The sequence below is a fragment of the Grammomys surdaster genome, unplaced genomic scaffold, assembly GCF_004785775.1.
Source record: "Grammomys surdaster isolate TR1022 unplaced genomic scaffold, NIH_TR_1.0 143, whole genome shotgun sequence".
Classification (NCBI taxonomy): Eukaryota; Metazoa; Chordata; class Mammalia; order Rodentia; family Muridae; genus Grammomys; species Grammomys surdaster.
Window position 1 is genome coordinate 1,253,822 of NW_021604601.1, and position 22,225 is coordinate 1,276,046.

Consider the following 22,225-nt stretch of genomic DNA (forward strand, 5'->3'; position numbering starts at 1 on the left):
CCTAATTCCCTCTTTCAAAGGGCTTCCTTTTGCTAAAGGGACTCCTATGAATTAGTGGGGAGGTTTAATGAATTACCTCTGGCTAATAGGTTTGAGGGTAGTCCACTTAGAGTGGACATTTTTCCAATGACAGAACCACTGATAGCTGCCCGCATTCTACCTGGCTTCTCCTTGAATACAGCCACATGCTGGCTCAGGGAGCCCTGTCCTACTGGCTCTCTGATGATTACCATCATTTTTTCAGGTCTTGAAGTCTGCAGAGGCAAGTGTTAGCATGCTGTCAAACCCTTCTGGATTTATCTTTTTACTGTCTCATGTCTCAGACAGCACTTCGATCACACAAAGTTCCTACCCGAAGCTGAGTTATAACTCACCTTGAACTCAACTGTTTTAGGGGAACAGTTTTGTGTGGTATTTAACTAATATAACTCCTTCAAGTTTTGTTTATGAGTCTTGTTTTCAACCTCAGACAATGTGACAAAATGTAGGAACACTCTGGAGAAAAGCCTGTATAGAGCAAATGTCAGAAAACATCAGGCTCGTACCCAGTGCTTGCCATTTAAGAGAGAAGGGGAGATAGATAAGAATGAGCATCAAGGGTTCTTTGGAGTAGTGATTTTCAACTTGTGAGATGTGAAACACTTAGGGTTGAACAACCCATTCACGGAGGTTGCCTAAGACCATCAGAAAACACCGACATATACATTATGATTCATAGCAGTAGCAAAATTATTTATGAAGTAGCAGCGAAAATAATTTTATGGTTGGGGTCATCACAACACAAGGAACTGTATTTAAGGGTCACAACATCAGGAAGGGTGAGAATAACCTAGACTACCTAGGCACATGAGACTATTATTGACTAATATCAATACCTAAATTCTTCAGCTGCCAAACACATACTAGTAGCAGCACTAACTCAAGAATTCTAAATTCGTTTGCCACTGGAAGCCCTACATATTGGTCACCATAAAAATAAGAAAACATGGGACTGGAGGAAGGCACTTTAAAGTACTAAATGTTCTTCCATTGGCCCAAGTTTGGCTCCCAACTCACAATGGACTATAATTCCAGTTCCAGGAGACCTGACACATTTTCCTGACATCCTCAGGCTCATGCACACATATTGAACATGTACATATACTCAGTGCATGCATACATGTGTGTACACACACACACACACACAGACTTAAAAATAAATAAATCTTTGGAAAAATAAGAAAACCGTTTTCAAGCTGGGCACAGTGGCATATTCTGTAGTCCCAGAAATGTGGGAGTCTGAGGAGGGAGCACTGGTTGAGGTGAGTTTAAAGTCGAGCTGGGGAGAGCATCACCGTCTTATCCAATTTACTCTTTAGTAAGTCAATAGTGTTATAGCCACTGACTAAGCCCAACCTGCCACTGTGCTTGGCAGAGTCTTACAGAGACTCCTTTAGTTCTTACAATGGTTAATATTGATTGTCAATTTGACAGGATTTAGAATCACAGGAGACAAGTCTCTGAGCTTATCTGGAGAGATTATTCAGATTAGTGAAGATCACCTTAAATGTGGGCAATGCCAGGCCATAAATTGGGATTCTGGATTGACTAAGGAGGGGACATCTAGTGGAGTACCAGCATTCATCTCTCTGTCTCCTGGCTTTGAGTGCAATGTGACCAACCACCTCAACTGCCTACTGTCATCCCTTCCTAACCACCATGGACTACATCCACTCACACTGTAGGCAAAATTAACCCCCTCCTCCCCTGAGTGACTTTCATCGGACATTTTACTTGAACAAATGTACTGTTGTACCACTGTATACAGTGGAATGATGGCTCCTGGCAGCAATGCTTCATCTGTTCCGCTGCTGCAGACCAGGTCCACAGCCAGTGCTGGGCACACAAGAGTACTTAATAAGTATGTGTTGGATAAGATTTTAAAAGATCATTTCTCATAATTATCACTATTATCATTATGGGTTTTTTCCTCCTCCGCCTCTTCCTCTTCCTCCTCCTCCTCCCCCACCTCCTCTTCTACGTTGTCTTCCTCGTGTTCTTCTTTTTCCCTACCTTTGAGATAGGGTCCCAATATGTAGCCCAGGCTAGCATGAAATTTGTAAACTTCCAGTCCCAGCCTCTGCCCTGCTGAGATTAGAGCTCAAGTTTGGGGCCAGCCTGAGCTACACAGTGAGCTCCTATCTCACAATAAACAAAGCAAAGTTAATAAAACATTCCATGTTCTACTGGAGTTACAAGAAATCACTATTTCTGGGTTCACAGGCTAAATGTTTCCCTCCGGTCTCTAATTTTCATCATTAAAGCCAGAGCAATATTCTGACACACCGAGTATCTTCCTTTAAAAATACAGGTTTTTCTTTTTTTCAATAGTAATAATTTTGCTGCAATTCCTCGCTCTGAGAACAGAAGTAGTCATGGTACAAACGCAACATCTCAAAGCCAAACACCACATGCTTCTCTGTGTGTTTTTATATCAGTATTTAGGCAACTTTTCTTTTGTTCCTGGAAGCATTCGTTGCAGCTGTGATGTCCTGAAGAATTCTTACTTCAAGATATTAGCATGTGCCAGGCACTGTGTTGCAGGCCTAGAATCCTAGCCCTAGAGAGGCTGAGGCAAGAAGTTAAGTGTTTGGCCACATAATGAGACTGAGGGCAGCCTAGGATGCAGGGACGCCAATCTCAAGAAAAGAGGAGAAGGAGGAAGAAGAGGAGGAAGAGAGGGGAGAGGAGGAGAGAATTACTAAAAGGTCAAAAGGCATTATTTTTATTATTAATTTATTGGTTTTGTTTGTTTTGAGACATGGTCTCTCTCTATAGTCTTGGAAGTCACCATGTAGACCAGGCTGGCTTTGAACTCACAGAAATCCTCCTGCCTGTGCCTCTCAAGTGCTGGAATTAAAGGCATGCACCACCATACCCGGCCTTCTTTCCTTCCTTCCTTCCTTCCTTCCTTCCTTCCTTCCTTCCTTCCTTCCTTCCTTCCTTCCTTCCTTCCTTCGTTTTTGTGTTTGGGACTGAGTTTCTCTATGTAGTCCTAGCTATCCTGAAACGCTCTAGGTAGATCAGGCTGTTCTTGAACTCACAAGAAACCCACCAGTCTCTTTCTCCCATGTTCTGGGGTCTAAGGCTTGTTCCACAGTGCCCAGATTAAGGGGGAACAATTTTTATTCCATGCAGTCTAAGACATAGGTTAAGTATTCAGTTAATGTTGAGTGAATGTGATTGCATAACGTTAAATTCCAAAAATTTAGTGCCCTGCTATTTCATCCAGGTTCTTTGTGTAGGAAAACTTTTCTGTTACATTTCTATAGTCCCCAGGGTAAACAGTCAGTGCTCAATCAATATTTGGTGACTGACTGAATGGCAGACAACTCACTTAGATAGAATCGATTGAACTGGTTAAATGAGATAATACTGACCCTGAGCTCCACCTTTCTTATGACTGCCCACATATTCATGAGCGGAGCCTTCAGAGCACCTCAGGGTAGTTTGTGGCACTTGGGCCTGCTTGTTAGTGAGGTCTTCTTTATGACCCACCTTAGGCAGAAAACCTCTGAAGCCATGTGGTTGCTTGCCACCTTATAAAACGCAGCTTCATGTAATATGGGTTGTTACTTTAAGTGCAAACTTATAATTAAGGCTACCCTATAGACAAAAATGCAATGCTGGTAATTATGGTTCCCTGGCTTTATAGGAAGGGGGATGACCCATGCATCAAGAGGCCCCATTCGGACAGGTTTAAGAACATCTGCTCTAGATTACCCGTCGTCCTCCGCCATGATTTGGGCTTGGAGTCGTTAAACGTGGGTACGGCTTCCACAATTTTTTTCTTTTGCTTATAAACAAACATATGTGTACTTCAGTACTTCATCGGCTTCTTATGGTGGGCATTACGAAGGACTGCTCTACAACACACTTTCAAAAAGTCACTGCCCTGAGGTCCTCTGTCCTAAGTGTGTTTACAGCTGCTGGTTGACCGACACACGACGAAGATTCCCACAGGCAGCATGTGTCTGTGTGTCAAGGAAAGAGTGTTCCCTTGCGGTACATGAGGAAAGCAACTCACAGAGTGACCAGGCCGTCATCTGACAGATGCCTCATGACTGCCTCCAGCAGTTCAACTTTATTACGGACATGAGGAAATCTTCTGCCGCTTGGCTTTAAATATGACTGCAGCCTTTAAGGACAATGTTAAAGTCACTTGGTTGAAAACCCTTATATAACCCATCAGTGTCAAAATAGCTCTTATCTCTCTCTTCAGTAATAATGGCAACGTCTCGTCAGCGCTCCACTTTAAAGAAAGCAAAACTGAACTTCAATATTCTGTCATAAAAGTTCTAAGCTCGGTATTTCTATCCACAGAATACCTCTGGGTACGACACTCTATAACTGGGTATCCGGTTGATGGCTGCTGAGCTGCTTTCGACACAGGGGACTATGACATATGACCTGAGAACACATGGCTGCGATTTCAACACTAGCCATGTCAGGGTTTGTAATGTGAGAAGAAAATAAATAGTAAATAGTTACATACACGACAGAAGAGCAGACAGCACTCTCTACGTACAGTAACAATGCCCAGACGTTCAGAAACAAATGCTTCTTTTCTCCTGGAGAAACCAGTGAGGGCTAGGAGTGGAAGTGGCGTTAGAGCCGCAGAGTAATAAGACAGAAATGATCAATAGTGATTCCCGGGGGGCAGAGGAAGGGATTCTCTAAAACAAATCATTGGGGCTAGGGAGATGGCTCAGTTGGTGAAGGGCTTGCATTCGGTTATAGGGTCTGGGTTCAAATTCTCAAGACTCATAGAAAGCTGACTGGGCAGTGAACATCTGTGATCCATGTGCTCTGGTGGGTGGATGGGAAGCGGGAAGATCCCCAAAAGCTCCCAGGCCAGTTAATCTGGCATACAAAGTGGAGTACAGAAGGTTCTCTCTCAAACGAGGTGGAAGGCAAGGAGACTCTCATCCTTGGATGTCCTCTGACCTCCACACAGACACATTATCCTGCTTGTCTACTGCTGAGATGAAACCCCATGACAAAAAGCCAACTTGGGGAGGAAAGGGTTTATTTGACTTAGGTATCCGGAAACACCGTCCATGAAGAAAGACAGTGGAAACAAACAAACCAACCAACAAACAAAAAAACAAAAAACAAAACCTAGTCAGGAACCTGGAGGCAGCTGATGCAGAGGCCATGGAAGGGTACTGCTTACTGGCTTGCTCCCTGGGGGGCTTATTCACTCTGTTTTCTTATAGAAGGCAGGACCACCAGCCACAGTGGACTGGGTCCATCGACATCAATCACTGATTAAGAAATACCCCACTGGGTGGGTTTGTCTACAGCCCTATCCTGTGGAGGCCTTTTCTCAGTTAAGAGTCTCTCCTCGCAGATGACTATAGCTTGTGTCAAGTTAACATAAAACTAGCCAGCACACACACTGTAGCAGACATGTTCCCACATTCATGAATGCACGCACACACTTATGCATACATGTATGCACGAATGACAGACATAATTTCCTTAAAATATCTTGATAACAGAACCTGAGGGAGAACCCTATACTTAGGTTGAGCAAGGCCTAACTACTAAGAGCTTAAAGTAGCAAGTTCTTAAAGACAGCACAGAGATGGCATTGCCACCAGACATGGCAATGACTTTTGAGGTATAACACCAAAAAAACTCAGGCAAGGAAAAAAAAAAGATTAATTAGACTTTATCAGAATTATAAAATTTTATGCCTCTAATAAGACAGGCTGACTCCATGACAGGCTTCAAATCAGCAGTTCAGGAGACTAGGCCTAAATCTGTTTCCAAGAACTGGGCAAGTCCAGGCAAGTCCAGGCCTCAGAAGCTGCCCTACCACATGGCCTGAAGCAAGGAAAATTGGTCAGCAACAGTTTCCAGACTTCCCCAGCAGTGGTTCTGGAATGTTCCTAGGGAAAAAGCCACTGGCAAAGGTCACCTACCCCTCCCCAGAATTCCCCTAATGTGTTTTAAATGGAGCCTGTGAGCTTGCTTTGGAGTTCCCATCTTGGAATGGGAGACCCCAAGCATGCCAGACTTCTGCAGAATAAAACACTCTTTTCTTTTACATACTATTTGAGTCTGAGGTATCACTCTTCTGCGAATCATGGACCCTAACACCTCAAAGGATACTATCAAGCGTAGAGAATGACAACCTGAGACAGTCGAAAATATGTGCAAATCACAGAGCTGATAATGTAGGATTAATATCCAGAATATATAAAGAACGCCCACAACTCAACAACAAAAATAACCAACCCATTTCCCAAAGGGGAAAACCACAAAAATACAGGTATAGATATTTTTCCAAAGAAGATATATTGGGGGTGGGGGGAAGACAGACAACATCCGAAGATACTGATCCTTAGTAAAATGCAAATCCAAAAGAGGGTGAGACACCACCCATGCCTGTTACCAAAATATCATTTACAAAACACACAGAAAGTAAGTGTTGATGGAGATAGAGACATGGGAATGTTTGTGCTCCGCTGACAAGATTCGAAATAAGAGACAGCAGAATGGCAAGCAATCTAATTCTATACGATCAGACAGTCCACCTCTGAAGAGTACAAATGTAATTTAACTAAAAGCAGCCATTCTGGATATGTTCCTCCAAAGAAAAGGATGCAGGAACTCGGATGTATATACCCCGTCACAGCTGAATGTCAAAAAAATGAATGGGTCAACACAGGGTACAGGGCTGGAGAGATGGCTCAGTGGTTAAGAACACTGACTGCTCTTTCAAAGGTCCTGAGTTCAATTCCCAGCAACCACATGGTGGCTCAAAACCATCTGTAATGGGATCTGATGCCCTCTCCTGGTGTGTCTGAAGACAGCTACAGTGTACTCATATACATAAAATAATTCTTAAATAAATAAATAAATAAATAAGCGTTTTAAAAACATAGGGTATGAACACAATAGAATTATTGAATATTATTCAATCCTAAAACAGAGATTGTGGGCTGGCTAGATGGCTCAGAGGGGAAAAGTACTTTCCATGAGAGCCTTGACAACCTGAGCCATCATGGTGGAAGGAGAGGTCAGACTGTACAGAGTTGTCACATACATGAACCCACAGACATAAAAACACAAACAATACTGACTTTTAATGTTTGTGTGTACATGGGGAGTGGTATGTACAGGTGTCATCAGAGTCCAGAAGAGGGAGTCCTATCTGGCTGCTCTGCTGGCAAGATTCAAAATAAAGAGACACCAGAGAAAATCTCCTCAGAGTTCTTCAAAATGGCAAGCAATCTAACTCTATGTGATCTAGATGCTGGGAATCCAACCTGTATGTACTCTCAACCACTGAGCTATCTCTTCAGCCCCCTAAAAATAAAATATTATTTCAAGACTAAACTTGTGACAGATTATCCAACATGAATAAACACAGAAGACATTATGCTAAGTGAGACAAGCCAGTGTCAGGAGGATAAATACTGTAGACTCTCACTTGGATGTGGGGTCTAGAGTAACAGAAGTCAGAGCCAGGAAGTCAAGTGGAGGTTGCCAGGGCAGGGAGTAGGGTGCCGGGGGAGATTGCATGCAGGACGAAATGGCTTCCGTTCTGAAGTGGAAAGGACAAGTATTCTGAAGATGGACGGTTGTGATGGTAGCACAGTGATGTGAAGAATATACTCGAAAATGGAGAGAATAGCTATTTGTTTGGTGGTGCAAGCCTTTAATCAAAGCACTCAGAGGGCAGAGGTAGGTGGGTCTCTTGTGAGTTTGAGGCCAGCCTAGTCTAGGACAGCCAGGGCTGGTTACACTAAGAAACCCTGTCTAGAAAAAAATCAATCAATCAATAAATTAGTGAATAAGTGAATGGATGAATGAATGAATGAATGAATGAACGAACGAATGAAATGGAGATGACGAGGTTGGAGACCATCTTAGTGGCATAGTACTTGTCTATCTCACCCGAAGTCCTGGATTTGGTTTCTATTGGGAGGATGGGGATAGAAGGGTGAGAAGAATAGATAAAACTGAACCAAAAAAATTCCACTCCCCTTTCCCCCCCCACTCTGGTCAATGCCTTCTAAACCTGCTGGTCCCCTCCAGAACATTCCTGAGCTCAGAGGCCTGCCATGCCACTCTCTTCCTTACTGATATCTAAGCCATCTCTCTCAGTATCCATCAAGACCTAGAAGGCAAAAGTAGCATCCAGTCCTCAGGCTAAGCAGGAGCCTTCGAAATCTGTATGCAAACCACAACAGTGTTTAACATAATTCAAGAATTACAACAGCACTCAGCAAATGCCAAATAACTTCTTTCTTATCTCTTGCAGCTCAGAAGCAGGTTTTCCTCCTATCGGTATGGTTCACACTGGGTCTCTTAATAAAGTCTTTCAGGAGTGCTCTCGGAAGCTCGTCTGGCTGAAACTAATAAGGAGAAAAGCAAGAAGCACAGGGCTGAACAGTCGCCGGAGGAAAGGGGCTGCAATGTTCAACACTTCCACCTCTTTGCAGCAAGCCAGGTGACAGGCACCCAGAAATGAAAGAAGTGACCACCTGGAGTGACCTATAGTCCTGTCCCTTTTTGACCTTGTCCCCTGCCCGTCAAAGGATCTGGTCCTAAGGCCTTTCTTTATCAGAGAAAACTATCTCCAAGGTGTCCCCTGGAAGCTTCTTTTGCAGCTCAAAAGGAGATGAGAATACAAAGAATATATTGTCGATGTCAGGGTTTTCTTTCTCTTTTCTTTTCTTTTTTCTTTTCTTTTCCACATTGAGCAAAGTTAGCAAAAGTAACAGTCACAATGCCAGGCTAAACCACAAAACCCAGTTTGTCTCCAGCTATGCTGGATAAGGGAACTTGGCCACCAAGCAGAACACGTTTCTATGGTGAGGTGAAGTAAGGGACCTGTGTGAAAAGAAAAAAAAATGCACAAGCTTCCGGGGTGGGTGAGTCCGGCCGGACAGCTGGAGCCAGGATTGGGGGCTGTTTGCACTTGACTCCTGGAAGAGAAGGCAAAGGAGTCGGTGGATAGAGAAGCAGGTGGTTAATTAAGGTAGAGGAATGAACCCGGAGGGGGTGAGGATGAAGCGTTGTTGGCAAGAGCAAGCAAGAACTGTGCTGAGGGAAAGAATGTCAAAGGACGGGCAGTGCCTCCTAGGAGTCTCTCTCAACCAGGCATGGAGTAAAGCCCCAGAAAGAGAGCAGAACCTCTCACCTCCTGCCATCCGGCTCAACCAGTCATCGTCATGGGAGGAGGAGGAGGATGGGAACAAAGGAGCTTCATCCCTTTATTCTCTGCTCTCCTTCCTCCTCCTCCCCTTCTCTTTACAATATTTCCTTTAGTACCAGTGTCTGCTCATAGCCATATTCACATGCACGCGCCCCCCCCCCCCCCCCCGGAAGTATCCCTGCCTAGGGCGTGCGGTCAGAGAGCGAACAGGAAGCTTGAAGAAGACCTTGTAGGCAGTGTGTTCAAGGATGGGAAGCGTACTTATGAGCAGAAGCCAGTCTCTCCTTGGTCAGGAAGAGCCACACGTGATTCCCAATCGTGCAGCTTCCAACACGGGATTATTTTACCATCACTGCTGCTCTCCATTCACACACTCGGCTGAGTTAAATGAAAAGCTTAGGCTGCTGCTCCTGGCGCGCTCACCATTTGACAGAACGGGATTTGAATGGGGACAGAATGCTTGCCTAGCAGGCACCAAGTCCTGGGCTCCATCTCTAGTATGCCCTGCTCGCCCCGATCAAAACCTAACAGGAGAAAGGCACAGAGATAGAGCATCAAAAATGGGGTTGGGGCTAGGGTGAATTATTCTCCTATATTTTAGTTTTTACAGGTTTTGTTCTCACTGAATTTTGGACTTACACACTTTGATATCTATTATAAGACAACAGCCTATCTCTTAGAACCGCATTAAAAAATAGGTTTATAGAAGCGACCCTTAAAGCATGAAAGAGCTTTTTATTACCTAATATACTTTAATTGGGAGCCCTTCCTCCTCTAATTAGATGTGTGAACCTCAACGTACTTTACATTTTTATTCGCCAGAAGGCTCAGCGGTAATACAGGCACTTCCTTCTCAGAATCATTAATTCTAAAATCTTTCTGGGTTTTAAAATTAGTTTTTCTTATGTCTTTTTTTTAAAACAACAGAATAATAGAAAACTTCATTTGTTGATAGCTAAATCTAAATAGCTCTCAAGTGCACAACCACTGAGATCCTTTCATTCAACACTTATTGGTGATATATTCTATGCCAAGACTCATTCTACTCTCAGAGATACAGTAATAGACAATATACTTAGTATCTGGTCCCCACGGAAAGGTGAGAAACCAAACTCAAGGTTTTAAGTTTGATAATTAGCAAAAAAAGACTGTACAATCTTATGAAAATACTGCAAACCACTGAACTACGTTTTAGGAAGTAAATTTTGTAGGTTGTACCTGTGAAAGTTTGGCAGGTGGTGTGTAATGTCTCTACATGACAGATATCTATCTAGTAAAGAACAGGATCGGAGCCACACTGTGAAGTACAGGCCTGGAATCCCAGCACTTGAGAATCCAAAGCAGGACAATCCAGAGTATATAACCTGAGCTATATATGCACTGAGTTCTAGACTGCCTGGGGCTACACAGTGAGACACTGTCTCAATCAATCAAGTGATCAATCGATTAATCAATCAGCTAAAACATTTAATAAAAAGATACCTACCTAAACAGGTGAATGTCTACATATAAAGCCTTAGTTTTTATTATAGCTGGCATTAGTGCTCTGCCACTGTGTTTTTGAATCCAACCCTGTCCCATGCATTCAGTTTAGTTGTTCCCATCTGTTGGTCCTGTTTACTGCATGGCATGAGCTGAGAAATGATACAAGCTGTCCCCATCCTTAAAGCCTGAACACTGCAGAGTCCCCTCCTTAGATGGCAGTGCTCTCCCAGACCACTCCAGGCAGACTGTCCCTTTCACTGGCACTGTGACTTTCACTTCGGTCCTGTCGTCCTAGGGTTTCAACCCATCTCCGTGAGAACAGGCTAGAACTAGAGGCTGGAGTCTGCTGTACACAGATCCCTGTCACCACAACGAGTGTGACTAATCCGATCTTTATCTGTGAGTGTCTAGTCCTATTGTAACACGACCTGCCTGACACATGGCTGTGCTTCCTATCTTAACACTGAGTTCTCTGTGATACCGAATTACGGAAACACACCAGAAATCCACCTCGTATTTGGTTTCCTTTTGTCACGTTACTGTTTCCCAACACTTATTCTCGAGTAAAACGTGACAGGCCATCACAGATGTCGAAACAAGAATTTTTACGTAATATACTAAAAAAAATCACAGCATGGGGGAGCACAAAGCATTTATAAAATGCCATAAAAAATCTGCTACTTTTCCTGCTGATTAATATACATAATTTTTGGCAAAAATATTATGGGACTTGGGGCTGGAGAGATGGCTCAGTGGTTAAGAGGACTGTCTGCTCTCCCAGAGGACCTGAGTTCAATTCTCAGCAAGCACATAGTGGCTCACAACCATCTATACTGGGATCCGATGCCCTCTTCTGGCCTGCAGGTGTACATACAGATAAGAACACTCATACATAAAATAAATAAATCTAAAAAAATAATTATGGAACTTTCTAAAACCAGGTTGCCTTATTAAATAAACTTTGTTTTTTAAAAAAACAAAACAAAACAAAACAAACAAAAAAACCCAAAGTTTATAGGGCCAGCAATATGGCTCAACCAGTAATGGTGCTTGCCACCAAGCCTGACAACCTGAGTTCAATCCCCAGAACCCATGTTGGAAGGAAGGAGACCAACCCCTTGAAAGTTGTCCTTTAAGTTCCACCTGCATGTACACTTGCCTGCATGAGTTCTCTCTCTCTCTCTCCCTCTCTCTCTCTCTCTCTCTCTCTCTCCCTCTCTCTCTCTCTCTCCCTCTCTCTCTCTCTCTTTCTCTCTTTCTCTCAGAAGGGGGAAGGGAGGGAGACAGAAGGAGGAGAAAGGGAAAGAAATAATAAATAAATAGAAAAAAAAGAAAAAAACATTTTAAAAATAAAAAGGCCACAGGTTTTATGAAAATATCTTTATCTTAACTCAACTTGTCAAATGGAATTTTTCTGAAGTCTTTTCTGTTGTGTTCTAAAAGAATATAAAGATTTTAAACCAGACACAGTTATAATGCAGGTATCCTGGCAAGTTTTGTATCAACTTGACTGAAGTTAGAGTTGTCTGGAAGGAGGGAACTGTATTGAAAAGATGCCTCCACAAGATCCAGCTGTAAGGCATTTTCTTAATTTGTGACTGACGGAGGAAGGCCCAGCCCATTGTGGGTGGTGCCATCCCTGAGCTGGTGATCTAAGTTCTATAGAAAGCAGTCTGAGCAATGTAGTGGGAATAAGGCAGTAAGGGGCATCCCTCCATGGTCTCTGCATCAACTCCTGTCTTCAGTTCCTGCCCTGAATCCCTGTGATGATGAACTGTGATGACCCTTCCCAAGTTGCTTTTTGGTCATGATATTTCATTACAGCCAAAAGAAACCCTATGACAGCATGTCTATAAATCCTAACTGCTCAGGACACCAAAGTAGGAAGATTGGGAGGAGGAGGGGGAAGAGGAGGGGAAGGAGGAGAAAAAAGGAGGAGGAGAAAGGGGGGAAGAGCAGGAGCTAGAAAGACAGCTGAGTGGGTAAGGATGTCACTAAGCCTGATACCACAACTCAGTCCCTGGAACCAACATGGAAGAAAAAACTGATCCCTGTAAGCTGCCCTCTTACACACACAGACACACACACAGAGAGACACACACACACACACACACACAGAGTCAGTGAAGGATATTCACCAAAGGTCTAGGCTGAGGAGCATAGTGGATTGGGCCATGCCCATAGGGTTAGATCATCTCCCTGCCTGGGTCACTGGGTTTGGCCTCTGTCCCGAGGATTCCATACAACTGTTCAAACCCACCCCACAAGTCATTAAAAGAACTCAGTAAGGTAAGAGACATGGAAGCCTTATCAGGCCTAATGTGCTTTTTAAAATGTCACTTCGGTAATTATCAGCACGGCCATTAGTACAGCCTCCCCCACTCCGGTTCCTCGCAGCAAATAAAACACCCCGAGGTGGAGACATGCAGAGCAAGCCGGCCTAACGATGCAGAGTGTACCACCGGATAATTATAACATCACTGACATGTGAAAGATTCATCAAAAAACATTAAATAGTAAAATTACCCCTAAGTTACAACTCTCTCTTATCAAGAAAGGTTTAAGCTCCATGAGCTAAGTGCCAGCCTCCAACCAAGTATTCAGATAAAGCACAGAAATTCCAGCAGACCAGAGGAAAGAGATCAAAGGAATCGCTTAAGAGAAGAGAGGCCCAGAACCGAGGAGAAAGGGCAAATACAAACAAACACATACACCCTTTGAAATCACAGATGGAAATCCCTCTTCCTCTGGGCATCTCTGTTGAGAAAGCCCCTGCGCACATTAGAAAAATAACTCGCACCCCCACAAACACATCCAGATGTTCACGAATATTCATGACGTTCTTCCAATTTGGTCTGGACTTGTCCTTGATTTATTTTTGATTAAGTTCCGTCGGCTTCGCGTGGATTTCTGAGATAAACGGCAGTGCTGTGGCACAAATTTAAAGCATCTTCACATTTTAAGTGATTGCAGAAAGTCTCTCAAACTACCCCTTATAGATAAATAATTTATTCACAGGCTGTGGAATGCCAAGGATAGAATCCTGACTCTGAACTCTTAGTTTTACTGCTAAAGGTATTAAATTAAATCTCCACTTATAATATAGGGCCTGACATTTAGGGGAAGTAGGGCTACAAGTGGACAGATCAAGGAGGCGGGCGGGGATGTTAGCACCGGATTTTCTTTGATGAGTGATACAGGGCATATTACAGAAAAGGTAAGAAGTGTGCTGGGGGGGAGGGGTCCCTGAGATGTACAACATCAGCACATAGCTTCGTCTTACCAGATACTGCACACATGGTTGAAAAGCAGACTCAACCAATGACCCAAAACAAGCTTCATGAAGACTTCACTATCTTATTTTCCTCTTCTTAAAGCTGGTTCTAGAGACACATGCCTATAATTCCAGCATTCAGGATGCTGAGGCATTAGGACCATCAAAGATTCAAAGGTAGCCTGCAAGTATCAAGCCAGTCAGGGCTACCTAGAAAGACCCTGGCTCAAAAGGCCTAAGTAGATGAACGAATAAATAAATAAATACAAACCTTGAAACTTCCAAACTAAATGAAAAAGACCAACTGCAAATGAAAATATCCTGCCGAAGTACAGTAATCTGAAGAGAGGTTTTCAAAACACAACCAAAATAGTTGCTAATGAAGCTAAGCACTATCTCACTGAAATAGCATTTGCAAGGCACATACAAGGCTTGACGTTAAATCCTCAGCATGTAAATGAATAAATGAATGCCTAGGGGTGTGTGTGTGTGTGTGTGTGTGTGTGTGTGTGTGTTTACCCATAGATATTTGTTTGTTGGGATTTAGGCCTAGGACAAACAGCTGAGGTGCATATTTAACATGCCAAAGTAGACCTGGCCTCCAGGTTCTCCCAGCATACCTCAGTCCCTACCTAGCATACAGGCAGGACCTCTGCCCTGAACTTTCCAGCCCCGGGGCTGGGCTTCCCCTCCACCAGAAGCTATTTTCTATATAATCCAGATGTTTGGGGCTTTCTCTTTTCCTGTGTGAGCTTTTTCTGTCTTCCTCCTCACCTGTCTCTCTGCCCATGGTGACTTCCCTAGCCTGGTTCCTTGGGACCAGTGAACCCACCTGAGAGTGGCTTTCCAATAAACCCACCACTATATATTCTAATCTGGCTTGAATTGGCTCATTTCATAAATGGAGAATAATTTCTCTTTTTCTTTTCTGAGGTAGGACATCAGTCTAAAATGTGGATCTGTGGACCAAGGAGGTCAGCAGCAGCTATGATATCCTCTGCAAAGCTCACAGCCCAGACCACCAAGCTAGATTCTCTATAGATTGTTTGTGACCCCATTCCAGATGCTAACTCTCCCCGTGCTCCAAGCCAGACCCTGGAAAATAGATGGGCTACTTAGCGTAGGCCTATCAAGTCTGCCATGGCTCTCACATCTGACCTCAGACTGACTCATCAAATGGTCTCATCAAATGACATCATAGACGGAGCTTGGAAGCTTCAACTTCTCCCTTCAGCTGCTTGAAATCACACACACATTCACCGCCATGACAAAATATCTGAGAAAACAACTTAAAAAAAAAGAAAAGAAAAATTAATTTTGGTTCACGGTTTGAGAGTCCACAATCGCTTCACTCTGTACTGCTTCAGGACCGGCTGTGAATGGTGACCTGATCCTCATGGCCGGAGCATGTGACAAGGCATGGTGACATGAGGCAAAGAGCAGAACAAGGAAGGGGACAGCTTTTGCTCTTCTAAGCCACAAACCCCAGAAACCTACCTCCTCCAACAGGTCCGATCTCTAGTCGCCCTCAGCCCCCAGTAGTGCCATTAAATTATGATTTTATCAACCAGTCACTTCCAAACGCCCCACCCATTTACAGCCAAGCCATTTAAGAAGAAGCCATGGGGACAGTTTGCAATCAATCCCAACACACATTCCTTCAAACTGTGTTTCATTCCAAGACCAAACTGCCTCTAGAGGGTTACAAATTAAACAATTTTTTTACATAGCCTGTAATTAGCACTGTAATCTTCCATGTTTTTTTTTTTAAAAAAAACAGTGTTTGTTAAATGTAAACATTTAGATCACACTATAATTTTGGCCACTTGGTTGTAATATTTCAGTGTTCCAAAAGAAACACTGGCCTGGCCTTTATTGGAACAGACTGGCAATATCGCCATACGCCTCCTGCCCCAGGGAAGTGAGTGCTCGTTTTTCCAGGGATCTTTCCCTTGAGTCTCTAGACTTTTCTCTTCCCAGCTGATGTGATACTTTATTAGCATTCAGGAAGTCTCTAAGACCTACATAAGTAGAAATAGCAAATTGTTCCCCTTTTAGCAATTCATACCTTTTTTTTTTTTTTGGAGACAGGGTTTCTCTGTATAGACTTGGTTGTCCTGAAACTCACTCTGTAGACCAGGCTGGCCTCGAACTCAGAAATCTGCCTGCCTCTGCCTAAATATTTTCTCTCTCTCTCTCTCTCTCTCTCTCTCTGTCTCTGTGTGTGTGTGTGTGTGTGTGGTGTGTGTGTGTGTGTGTGTGTGTGTGTGTGTGTGTGTGTGCCGTGCTCATGGTGGGGAGGCAAAGTCTCAGGTAGCTTCCTGTGTTGTTTATTTTTGAGGCAGGGTCTCTCACTGAACCTGAAGTTCACCTACTGGCTACAGCAGCTGACCAGGTGAGCTCCAGAGATCCGCTTGTCTTCACCAACTACCAGCATCAGGATTATGGATAGACACAAGCCACAATTCCTGACTTTACATGTATCCAGGGGTCTGAACTTGGGTCATCTTGTTTGAGTAGCAGGAACAGTACAGGATACTTAGTCGTCTCCTCAGTCAGGTGTTTATATTTTAAACAAAAGACATCTTAGGACATTCTCCTCTTGGTGTCTTTTATCAACTCAAACTAAAACCAGATCACTTGTGAGCAAAATGAAGAGGCTGCTGAGGTAATTTTTGAAAACTCTGCAGGCCTCACACAACACACAGGTGTCTGTGATTCCACAAGCAGACTGCAGAGACATCCAAGGAAAAAAATGGAAAGCCGCAAATGTATTGTTGGATTGGCAAAGCCCTTCCTATTAAACAGTGGTTCCGTAGACCAAGATCAAACCCAGCACCAAGAGATCTGTTTACGGTGACATTCATGCCGTGCAATGCACAAAAACTGCTGACAAAATTGGGACCGGCCTTGGGAACACAAATGTGACTTTGTCTGAGAGGAGGCAGAGCAGGGGGCAGTGTTACCATCTGGCTTAAGATATAATGCCTCAGTGTGCTTTGACATCGGGTGTGCGAATCCCCCAGCAGAATGGACTTCAGACTCCTGTCTCGGGCCCACTGATTCCGATTGCAATCTGCAAGTCAACAGTGGCCCAAAGCTAGTGAATAATGGAAGCTAACACAAGGCGAAAGAGAACAAAACAAACGCCCTTCAGAGCAGCCAGCTTCGGAGGGCGGGGGCTCCAGCGGAGTAATTCAGGAGTATGTGTAACACGGTTGTCGGGTTTTTGTCTGATGAAAACCAGAACAGGAACAGTAAAGGTTCAGATGTCCCTTATTCTCAGCTCTGCGAGCCTCCCTAGCAACACCAGGAGCCTGCAGATTAACCTAATGACTTCACTTTCCCTATACTTTCTGGAATATTCAGAAGCCCTGCCCAGTGTGTAGAAACTATACTTTCCACATGTTTTGCTGTCCGAAAAGAAGAAGAATCAAAAAACATAACAAAAAGTCCCAAAGAGGGTGGACTAATCATGCTTGTCTATGTGAAGCTATGCCAACACGAACAAGTTCACCTTGGCCCAGTTGGTCAACGGGGGTGAAAATGAAATATATTTGTTTTATGTTATCTAACGGACAGATCAGAACAGCATTCTGCTTGGTCTCTTTCTGCATTTGATAACCCAAGGTCCAGGGCAAAGCACCATGATTCTGTCCCCACGTCAATCAGTCTTTGCTTTGTCTACCTGGAATATACTCTGGTATGTTTTCTGCAACCGTCTCTCAATTTTTGGCCTTCACCCAAACTATGACCTTGACTTCTACCTTGGGTGATTTAACATTATGTTCACCTACTATGTAAAAAAAAAAAAGCCTCCCAAGTTCTTTGTACTTGGGAAGCTCAGGCATCACTTCTAGGGTGCTTCCAAACTTTCCTCCTGAGCCAGGGGCCCTCTTCTGCATCCCTGTGCAACCTCCAAACAATCAGTTAGCTTCTCTCGTGCCCAGCACACTCTGAGCTCTTTTTGAGTAGAGAGAATATCTATACTTGGCATCTCTGGAAGCACTAAAATGCCAACCAAGTGTGGGCTCTATGCTCACTAAATATTTTCTGTTGATTCCATAAATAAACAATCTCAACAAATGGGTATCAGGATATGTGTGTGTGTGTGTGTGTGTGTGTGTGTGTATTCACTTGATAGAACTGGATGACTGTGAGTTTGCATTTTTCCTTAAAAGAGTCATAATAGTACAGTGGGAGGAGGGAGTAAAGACGAGATCAAAGTAACAGGACACTGGGAGCTGCCAAGGATGGGTGTCATGGCCCTGAAACTCATTGTCATTACTGTTTATGTGTGCTTGAAATTTCCCCCAAACAAAAAGCTAAAATCCCAAACCCCTGCACTCATGTGAATAGATATTAATGAAGTTATCAATAGTATAAACTCTTCCCCACTCCTTTAGGAATGTTTGAATTTGGAAGAGGAAGAAGGAAAAGAAACAAAACAAACAGTTCTAAGTCACTTAGGGTGACCTCCAGTTTGTTTTTCTTATACCTCTTAACTATGAGACAGTTATAGATGGGGAAACTGAGGCTTGCCTCATCAGACAGTGAAACAGACAGAATTTAAACCTGGGTCTAACTCCCCAGTCCTCCTGCCTTAACGTCCTAAGAGCCACAGATGTAAACCACCAGATTTGCTTTCATTGCTTCTACATTACTTAAGAGATGCATTTGGGAAAATGATCTTGCTATAACTTAACATGAAAAAATGAAAGCATTAAAATTGCAAGGAATAGTAACTATAACTGAGAAGCATTCCACACGTCAGAAACAGTGGTTCTGATGTTCTGCTTCACCAATGCTCTATCGCTACTTATGTTCCTACTATCCAAAGATCTAGTCTCTCCCTGGCGCCCTTTCTCTTGTACACACACTATCATGATGATAATTTGGCAGAAACTCCAGGCCAGTCTTTAGCTGCCAACAAACACCATCAACTGCAGGTCACCACAGGTGGAGACTTCTGCATCAGCTCTGTACCACATCAAGAACCATACAGACCTGTCTTCTGAGTGCAAAACTCCGAACTGCCTCAACCTCAACTCCTCCAAGGAAGCCGATGCTGCCAGTAACCAGAGGCCACCGCCTCAAGTGTGTCCTCTCTCCTGGCTGAGGTGCCACTTTGACAGATGTCAGACTTAGCATCACTAGAGATGAGCCCATTATGGACTTGGAAAGCTGCTGCCACTCTTGATTGCATCTTCTCCCAGCCAAAAATAATCACATGGTGCTTAGGGAGTTTGCCAAATGTGTGGAAATATGGGCCTCGTCCCCGCAGCTCACAAACACTAATGTCCTTATCCCCAGTAGAAGCCATGGCTGCTGTCCAAACACACCATCCCTTTAAGGCCTATTTGGTACTAAGTAAAAACTGTTTCCCGTCAATATGCGAATCAGAACTACGGAGTGTACCGTGGAGGCCCTTCCCGTCTGTACTCCCTCTTTCCTTCTTCACCACTGCCCCAAGGCCATACTACCATATGTATTCTACTCGGGTCCTTGAGAAGTAGCTTACCATCTAGTCCAGGAAGTTAATTACTACCATAATTATCAAAACCTTTTATTGTTTTCAGAGCTAAGTCAAACATCTCTGTAGGGAAGTCGTCCTTCTGGTTTGTGTGTCCTCCAGCTGACATGTAATTAGCTCTTAGGGACAATACAGGGTCCTCACCCCTGACTAAGCTAAATACAAGTATCTAAATACCTTCCTACAGAATATTTATTCTCAATTCTCAAAAATTTACCCAGCGGGCGGTGGTGGCACACACCTTTAATCCCAGCACTTGGGAGGCAGAGGCAGGAGGATTTCTGAGTTCGAGGCCAGCCTGGTCTACAGAATGAGTTCCAGGACAGCCAGGGTTACACAGAGAAACCCTGTCTCAAAAAACCAAAAAAAAAAAAAAAAAAAATTTACCCAGAAGATTTAGAATAAAGAAATTCATCATATGATTTAGCCTGTTACCCCAAACTCAACCTTAGTGTTTTGGTTTGATTTTTGATACAGGGGCCCAAGTACAAGATGGCACCCAACTAGCTATGTGCTTGACGGTGAGTTTCAACTTTTGATCCTCTGATCTCTACTTCTCAAGGGCTAGGATTATAGGTATGCAACAAGATAGCCATCAAGTGTAACCCTGGAAACTAAACTCAGAGCTTCCGGCACGATAGGCAAGCACTCCTATGGACATTAGCCTATGACAAGCTAATCACCGAGAAAGGGGACCATGAGCAAGATGCTGGCACTGTATGTGTGGCTTGAAGAAGGGAAGAACCTGAACTGCATCTAACATGGATTTCTAGGCTTTGGCACTGAGTGAATGGCACTGGAAAATCCAGCTGATAACCTGGCCAGGAGCAGCTCAAACAATAATCACCTTTACACTCTGACTTGCTTGGAATTGCACTGGAAGAAGATCTGACTGTGTCCCTCTGGAATCCTACTGATCTCTCTAACTACAGTTTAAAAATGAAGCGTCAAATTCCCAGCCTGCTTCAAATTAGCTTCCATCAATTTTACCCACCACCACCTTTGATGGGAACTAATTAAGCTCCTGTGATTTTTTTCCCCCAGACTGTCTTTCTCTGCTCTGGAAGAGAGCATATCAAATTAGGCCCATCTGTCTAAACAAGAAGAAGGCTACTTAGCCCACTGACAGGCTCCTTGTCCTACTGAGAAGTGTGGCCTTGAGGGGATTCTCAAATGCCATGGGGAACTACAGTAACCCCCAATCCACACACGCTAGAATTCTGAGAGGAGCGGCTTAGTGCTGTGGTCAGCCACCATCTACCAGTTCACAGCCGTCATTTCCTCACACAGTGAGATGTCTGGAGAGATGTACACTATGTCGTGAGGCTATCATTCATTCCAGCTTCAAATGACGATGATCAAGAAGGGCCGGGACTAGAGCTAAATGGAACAGCATTGGCTTAGCATGTGCCAAGGACCTAGATTCATTCCCTAACACTGCAAAATAAAGCCCCCCAAAAAGAAAACCAAAAAAAAATGAGCAACAAAAACAACAAACAATAACAGGGCAGGCTGGATAGATGGTTCAGTGGTTAAGAGCACCGGCTGTTCTTTTTAGAGGTTCTGGGTTCTATTCCCAGCAACCACATGGTGGCTCACAACCATCAGTAATGCATACCTCTTCTGGTTCTGGTATGCATGATGACAGAACATTCAAATACATTTGATTAATTAATTGATTAATTAATTAATTAATTAATTAGGGATGTGCCTTGGTTGGCAGAGAGCTTACCTAGCACATATGAAATCTTTGGTTCTGTCCCTAGCAATACATAAATCCAGCAAGGTGGTACGGGTTGGTAATCTCAGCCTTAGGAAGTAGAGGCAGGGGGATCAGAAATTCAGGATCATTTCTTCCTAGTTAGTAAGTTCAAGGCTAGGAAATGATACATGGAACTCTATCTCAAAAAATAAATAGGGGCAACAAGATGGCTCAGGGAGTAAAGGAACTTGTCACCAAGCCTGGTGACCTGCATTTGACACCCCCCCCCACACACACACACACACATTCCCAGGATTGAGGGAGAAGAAAGAGAACTCTGCCATTCACACAGATAAGAGGACAGAGTTACGAATCAATCCCTGGGTAATGCCGATGCCATATACCACGCTGGTCATGCCGTTAGGCTCCCCTGACAGTATCTTTCTGTCCCCGGCTGACACAGCTCATTCTCAGTCATATTTCTGTAGCTAATACATAGCCTTAGAAATCACTGGGTCGGTGAAGAAGAAGGAAAATGTAAAATGAGGGCTGGCAAGATGACCTAATTTGTCCTCTGATCCCTACATAAGTAGCACCCATGTATACTGCCGCCCGCATTGCCCAGGAGGGAAGTTACAACTGACTTCCTGACTCTTTAAATTTCAGCTTACATTTCAAACACCCACCGGCAGAGAACTTACCTAACTCATATAAGGCTCTGGGTTCAATCCCCAGTAAACCAGAAGAAAAGAAATGAGGAAAGAACTTGCCTTGACAAATCCTCAGCTGGTAGTCAGTAACAAACCGCAGTATCATCTGGCCAATAACATAAATAGCCTTTTTCTTTATGAAGAAAGAGAAGAAGGGAAGAAGGGAAGGAGGGAGGAAGGAAGGAAGGGATGGAGAGAGGAAAGCAAAGGAGGAAAGATGATAGGAAGGAAAAGGAAGGAGGGATAAAGAGAGGGAGGAAAGAGAGAGAGAGAGAGAGAGAGAGAGAGAGAGAGAGAGAGAGAGAGA

General features: G+C 43.7%; 1 protein-coding gene across 1 annotated transcript in view; it reads right to left on the bottom strand.

The window, feature by feature from the left end:
• The window catches only part of Sash1 (SAM and SH3 domain containing 1), a 167,082-nt gene that overhangs the window by 101,997 nt on the left and 42,860 nt on the right, over positions 1-22,225 (bottom strand). The window lies entirely within an intron of this gene.